The following is a 7,601-nucleotide window of genomic DNA, read 5'->3' as shown; positions in this document are numbered from 1 at the left end:
GTTTGTGAAGCGGAGTATATCGCTGCATCAGATGCCGCGAAGGAAGCTGTGTGGCTAAGAAAATTCATCACCGAGCTCGGAGTAGCACCCTCCCTCGATGGTCCAGTCCTGCTCTACTACGACAGCACTGGTGCCATAGCTCAGGTGAAGAAACCCAAAGCACATCAGCGGACGAAGCACATCTTGCGCCGCTTCCACCTGGTCCGAGAGATCATGGATCGAGGTGACGTCGACCTTCAGAAGATCGACGGAAAGGAGAACCTAGCCGACCCCTTCACTAAAGCCCTGGCAATAAAGGAGTTCAACAACTACAAGTCGAAGATGGGTATTAGATACTATGCCGAGTGGCTTTAGGACAAGTGGGAGTTGTTGGGAAATGTGTTCCAAAAAGCCAATCATCAAGCTGTTGACGGTTGAGCAACCAAGTATTGTAATTGATTTGTTAATAAATAAAATATATTTGGCATTTTCATCATAAGCTTTCATCTTCTAATGAACTCCGTTGTTATGATGAAGTCCTTAGGACTATTTAGATTCGATAAAGAGAGGATTTATCGATTAGTCCTTAAAACAGTTCACGACCAAATGATAGGGCTTCTATCGAGCATAGGTCGCTGTAGGCCATATGGGTTGGTTGTCCTCTTAACCAAGGAGTGTGGAGACACTGGTATGGCATACAGGTGAGATGTAAGGGTACATCATCATTGAACGTGACCAACTCCAGAGCATTCTACTGTCGAGAATATCTCTGATGGGATATAGGTATAAGTGTCCCCTAGACCTGAGATCGCCTCAGTGACTTGCAAGCAACTCACTGTGCTTTGGTACTGGACTAACTGAATTTCTAATTCAGGGACGGAAGGCTTCTGGGCACAGTCAAGTACTTACGAAGTCAAAGTGTGATCGAGATGGGATTGACCACTCCAAGAGTTGGAGAAGAATGAGTCACTGTATTTCAATTTAGCAAAACCTTGGCCAGGGTAATCCATCAGATGGATTTAATATTTTGAAATACAATGTGGACAACCTGATCAAAGTTGACAGTTGAGCTCTGGGGTGTCCTATGATCATTTTGGTCAAGGGGATGAATTATATGAAAACTATATCCGCATGGGTTCTAAGGATGTTGTTCTACACATTCGACCTATCCGATCGTCGGGTACCATTGCTAGATGGTCACTTCGATTGGTATAAAAATTTATTCCTATGCTACCGGCTTAGGTTCGGACCTATAAGGTCATACACATTAGAGTTCATGATCCGATCGGATGGTTGATCAATGATTAAGAATCGTTCTAGGGTTAAATGATCAATACGATTGACATTTAACCCAGTGCAAGTGTTGCAGGAGGATCGTTTAGCAATTCGATTGCTAATTTGCTTAATTTGATTAAGCCAATGGGATGAGATTAAGTCTAATTAAATATGATTTAATTAGATTTAGTTTGGGCTTGATTGGATCAACTCCAATTGGTTTATTGGATAAGCCAAGTGCAAGGAAAAACTAGTCCTAGTTCAACTAGGACTTGGGTCAATCTAATTTCTAATTTGATTAGAAAATTAAATCAGATTTAAATCTAATTTAATCTGATTAAATTAGGTTATTAATTTGATTAAGACCTATTTTAATTAGGTTGATCTAATTTTGATTTGATTTGGTTTGGGAAACCAAATTAAAACAAGTCATAAGACAGAATCCTAGTAAGACTAGGATTCCACCTTGCGCCACATAAGCCTTCTCCATGCCCTCTCTCTTAATTCAATGCCAATCTCCACTTATTTTGTGTGACAAAAGCCCTCTCCCAGATCTCTCCCATGTTCACAAAAGGTCTCTTCTCTCCTTTCTTACATGGAAGGTGGTTTGGATCAAATCTAAAAGGAATAAGTTTGGATTTCGAATTCTATGAGATAGAGTTTTAGAAATCCAAAACTCTTTCAATTTTGCACTGAATTTATCCAAATTTTTTTTAGAATTTTCATGGATTTTAGGGTTTATATTGTACACCCTTTTCTGACGATCCATGCATGAAAATATGGAGGAGGTGCTCAAGAGTTGGGCGTCCCTTAACTTGCCATGTTTGGATAAGCCTTGACTAGGTGTTTGACCTAGACAAGGACTCTATCATATCTCTCTATATAAGACGAGTTTCTTTATGAAATTTTAGGAGGAGACATAGATTTGAGAGATATTTGTTTCATCCAAAAATCAGAGAGAAATACCTTTGGGTCATGGAGATATAAAAGATGCAAGTTTGGGTGTCTAGAGAGAAAAATGTGAAGAAGAAGAGGGCTTCTTCTAGGGTTTTTGTTTTCATATCTTTCCTCCCTCCATCTTGAGTTTTCTGAGAGCATCTCAGATCTGAAACTCCTCCTTCTACTTTTCATCTTTGGAAGAATCCAAATCAAGAAGAAGGAGGCACCTGGTCAACCATCAAAGAAGGATCAGCGCAGTACTAGCATACTGTGCTGATTTCCTGAAGCAGGACTTCTGACCGAGATTCGTGGGCTCGTGTGGACGAATCCTAGAGGCCAGACAAGTGTGCGGCTTGCAACATCATCTTTAAGCCTGGATCAGCGAGGTTAGAGCGTCTAACTTGCAAGGTAATAGATCTGATCTATTGTTTAATACATACATTAGATGTGGTATAGAAACATGTTGATATGATCAACATGTAGTTCATGCTATATTTATATATTTTAATTTTTGATTTAATGTTATAATAATCATATAATAGGATCTTATATCTAGAGATTCTCTGATTTTAGAAAATAAATTTTGATTTATTTTAGTCTTCCGCTGTATGATCTTAAAAAAGTTTCAAGATTTAACCCTGAAACCCTAGATCTGGTTCCTACAATTGGTATCAGAGCCTAGGTTCTTTATTACATGATTATTTATACATACTTAGATTATTTTTTAGATTAAATCTAATTTATAATCTGATTATTAAATTTAAAATTAAGATTTTAGATCAATCACGAACTGCAAGGTTGTCCTGCTGTAAGGTTTACCTCTTATAGTGCAAAGGTTGTCCTAGTTTGTGTAGATCTATCTTTAATCATAAATTTTTTAGATATGATCTAGATTAAATTTATGATTTATTAGATTTAAAATATATTTAAATCTGAAATAAAATCTCTTTGTTAATAATTTTTGTGCAAAGAAATTATTTAAAATTAAAATTATTTTAATTACATGAACTTGTTTAGATTAGATCTAAAGTAGTTTCATGTTTATTTCACTTGCATCTTGATTCTGAATCAATCATGCAATATGGTTGGTAAAATCATATTGTAAAATTATTTTACAAATATGAAAATTATTTTTTGAAAAGCCAAACCCAACCCTCAGCCCAAAACTTAATTAAGAATTAAGAAGTTGTTTGATTAGGTTCTAGGATTGTGAATTGAATTACCTAAGACACAAACCATAACACATTGGGTTAATGGGTTAGTGGGAATTAGCTCCATTAATTGGGTTAGACCTATGGTTAGATTAAAGATGGACTTAATTAGAGAATTGACTAAATCTAATCAATTGTTGTCTTAGATTAGGTCAAGGATTCTCTAGATTAATTACAATAGTTGTAGTTGGTCAAGTCCATGTCTTTAACGAGAACCAAATGGACTTGATTTTTGGCGAAGCGGTCTAGCACGAACTGTTAGGTTGATCTAATCGAAACTAATTAAACCAGTTGGTGTTTAAGGTAAACCAGACCGGTGGTTTTTAATTGGGAGCCCGCTTACCTGGCCATTTCTGATGGTGTCTAAGACAAGCTTTGGCAGACCCTCCCACTGATCGAACTTACCTGGCCTCTTGGTGAAATTATATTTTGATCGGATCACTTGACTATTCAAGCTGACCCATGTCAGCTAGGTAAATCAGTGTGACTGATTTAGGTGCTCCTAGACCAGCCCTGGTCTCCCTTAAGCTGACTTGGTGAAGCCAGTGGGAGGATCATGATAAGCTGGTTCATCTGACCTCATCCTCTATATTATTTAAATCCTCTAAAATTATTAGATCCTTAAAATGATAAAGTTATGGAGATAACTGAGTCATAGCCTCCCATTAAGGTGTTTGATAATGAGTCCATTAACTCAATAATCATTGCAGATCCAAAGGCCTGGTGCTTGTTGACTAATGGAATTTTCACTCATCATATGACGACTTGGAAGTGTCTCTCTAATGGTGGTTAGGTGAGCCAACCAAAGTTGGGCTTAATCATTCGTTGGTTAGATACATCAAGTATGATCATGTTAATGGTTGGACCTAACCGGATCCTTACAGTGGAGGCCAAAGCCTACTGATTAGGTTTCTGGGGCAAAATTAAAATTACTAGAAATTGTTTAGAGAAACAATTGGTTATGAACCTACCCTTAGATGTACATGGGTTGGCCAACCAAAGTTGGGCTTGTGTGCAGTCTAAGTGGATTCTAGTACCCACTAAGGAATTAGGGTAATTTCTCGAATTGGAGGTAGAGGCTACCAATTCGAATAAAATAGTGGGAGAAACCTTTTGATTAAAGTCCAAATCTTTAGGTTTAATGAATCAATTACTAATTAGGTTATGGTTCTCCTTTGTGCAAATATGGCCACTTCCCTATCGCTCCGATCATTATTGGACAATGATAAGTTGGTGGGACCCAACTTCGGTAGCTGATACCGAAAGTTGAAGATCGTCCTGGAGTATGAACGGATCCTATATGTGATAATGGATCCTACACCTGAGGAGCCAACTGTCAATGCACGTGGAACAGTCAGAGACACTTACCAGAAGTGGCTCAGTGACCGGACCACAGTGCGCTGTATCATGCTGGCTGCTATGAGCGACAAGTTCAGTCGCAGATTCGAGACGACTCAGCCAAAGGACATGCTTCAAGTGTTGGAGGATGCCTTTAGCACACCCGATGACGTGGAGAGGCACAAGACTAGTTGTGCCATCTTCAATGCCAAAATGCGGGATGGTGCCTCTGTCATTGATCATGTATTGTACATGATCGAGCTGATGGAAAGATTGAGCAAGCTCGGCTTTCCCTTGCATGAGCAGCTTGGGAAAGATGCAATACTGAACTCGCTGCCCAAGTCTTATCTCCCATTCCTCACTCATTATAGAATGACAAAGCCTGAAGTAAACTACCACAGATTACTGGAGTTGCTTCAGAACTTTGAGAAGGATCACCAACTCCTCAAGGAGTCGGTGAACTCAGTGGGAGATTCGTCTTCTGGTTCTCGACCCTTTGAGAAAGGGAAGAAGAACAAGAAGAAGAAAGTGAAGAAGGTGCAAGTTCAGGCTGGGACATCTGTGCAGAGCCAGACCAAAAAGATCAAGCCTGATAAGAGTCTATTCAACTGGCAAGCACCCTAGATTAGATAGTGTGTCAGATATCTTCTTATGGCACTGTAGGCTAGGTCATATACATAAGAACAGAATAAACAGGTTGACTCAAGAGGGAATCCTCAAAGTTAGTGATTGTGAATCACTTCCAACCTGTGAGTCCTGTCTTCTTGGTAAAATGACCAAGTCACCTTTTACTGGAAAAGGTGAGAGAGCTACTGAGCTCTTGGGCCTAGTACATACTGATGTATGCGGGTCCATGAGCACCAGTGCTAGAGGTGGATATTTCTACTTCATAACTTTCACGGATGACCTATCCTGATATGGATATGTCTATCTGATGAAACATAAGTCAGATTCATTTGAAATGTTCAAACGATTCCGAAGTGAAGTAGAAAAACAAACTGGAAAGAGTATTAAAACTCTTCGATCTGATCGATGAGGAGAATACCTTTCTAGTGAATTTCTCACATATCTAGGAGAGAATGTGATTCTCTCCCAATGGACTCCTCCAGGAACACCACAGCATAATGGTGTGTCTGAAAGGAGGAATCGGACTCTGTTAGACATGGTCCGATCCATGATGGGTTTTGCTAGCTTGCCGATATCCTTCTGGGGATATGCACTCAAATCGGCCTGTTATCTGTTAAATAGGGTTCCAAGTAAGTCTGTAATTAAGACTCCATATGAGATATGGACGGGACGTAAGCCAGCACTTTCATACCGTAGGGTCTGGGGGTGCCCAGCCTATGTCAAACGATTAGTCACAGACAAACTTGAACCTAGGTCTGACAAATGCTCATTCATAGGGTATCCCAAAGAGACAAAAGGATATTTTTTCTACCATGCTGATGAACAAAAGGTGTTCGTCAGCCTTAAGGCAATCTTTTTAGAAAAAGAGTTCCTTGGTGAAGGAACCGTTGCCTCTAAGATTGAACTTGATGAAGTTCAACAGGTAGAAGGACCGACACCAATAGCTGAACCTGAGTCTGATATGATTAGATCATATCCGAAGCCCAATGTACCTGCACCATTAAGGCGATCTGGTAGAGTACCGCATCAACCGGACAGATACTATGGTTTCTTGGTTCGGGACGATCATCCCATTGAACTTGATGAGAATAATGAGGATCCGATCACCTATATGGATGCAATGCAGAGACCTGATTCTGAGAAATGGCTTGAAGCCATGAAATCCGAAATGGAGTCCATGAAGGTCAATGATGTATGGACATTGGTTGACCCACCTGAAGGGGTTAAACCCATTGGTTATAAATGGGTCTTCAAAAGGAAGAGGGGCGCAGACGGAAAGGTGGAGACCTATAAAGCCCGTCTGGTAGCCAAGGGGTATCGTCAACGTTATGGTATTGACTATGACGAGATGTTTTCCCCTGTGGCAATGCTCAAATTTATTCGGATAATGCTTGCAATAGCTGCCCATCTAGATTATGAGATCTGGCAGATGGATGTAAAGACAGCTTTCCTGAATGGAGAGCTGACCGAAGAGGTGTATATGATACAACCTGAGGGGTTTACATCCACAGATGAGTCCAAGGTGTGCAAGCTTCAGAGATCCATTTATGGATTGAAGCAAGCTTCTCGGAGTTGGAACATGCATTTTGATAAGGTGATCAAAATGTATGGCTTCATTAAGAATGGAGAAGAGCCCTGCATCTATAAATGGGCAAATGGTCTAGTGTGGTATTCCTTGTCTTGTACGTGGATGACATTCTCTTAATCGGGAATGACATCCCCGCACTACATGGAATAAAAGTTTGGTTGTCATCACAGTTCTCCATGAAGGACTTGGGTGAAGCATCCTATATCCTAGGGATGAAGATCTATAGGGATAGATCTAAAAGGATGCTTGGGTTATCCCAGTCCATGTACATAGACACTATGCTGAAGAGGTTCAGCATGGAGAATTCCAAGAAGGGCTATCTACCGATAGGCCAAGGAATTTCTCTCTCTAAGAAGGATTGTCCGACAACTCCTGAAGAGAGAGAGCGTATGAGTAGAGTCCCATATGCTTCAGCCGTGGGATCTATCATGTATGCCATGATATGTACAAGATCAGATGTGGCATACTCACTAGGAGTAGTGAGTAGATACCAATCTGATCCTGAAGAAAATCACTGGAAAGTGGTTAAAGCCATCCTTAAGTATTTGAGAAATACTAAGGACCAATGGTTGGTTTATGGCGAGTCAGATCTGAAACTTGTGGGGTTCACAGACTCCAGCTTCCAATCTGACCATGATGACAGC

Source organism: Elaeis guineensis, chromosome 5, assembly GCF_000442705.2.
Source record: "Elaeis guineensis isolate ETL-2024a chromosome 5, EG11, whole genome shotgun sequence".
NCBI lineage: Eukaryota > Viridiplantae > Streptophyta > Magnoliopsida > Arecales > Arecaceae > Elaeis > Elaeis guineensis.
This window is presented reverse-complemented; position numbering follows the sequence as displayed.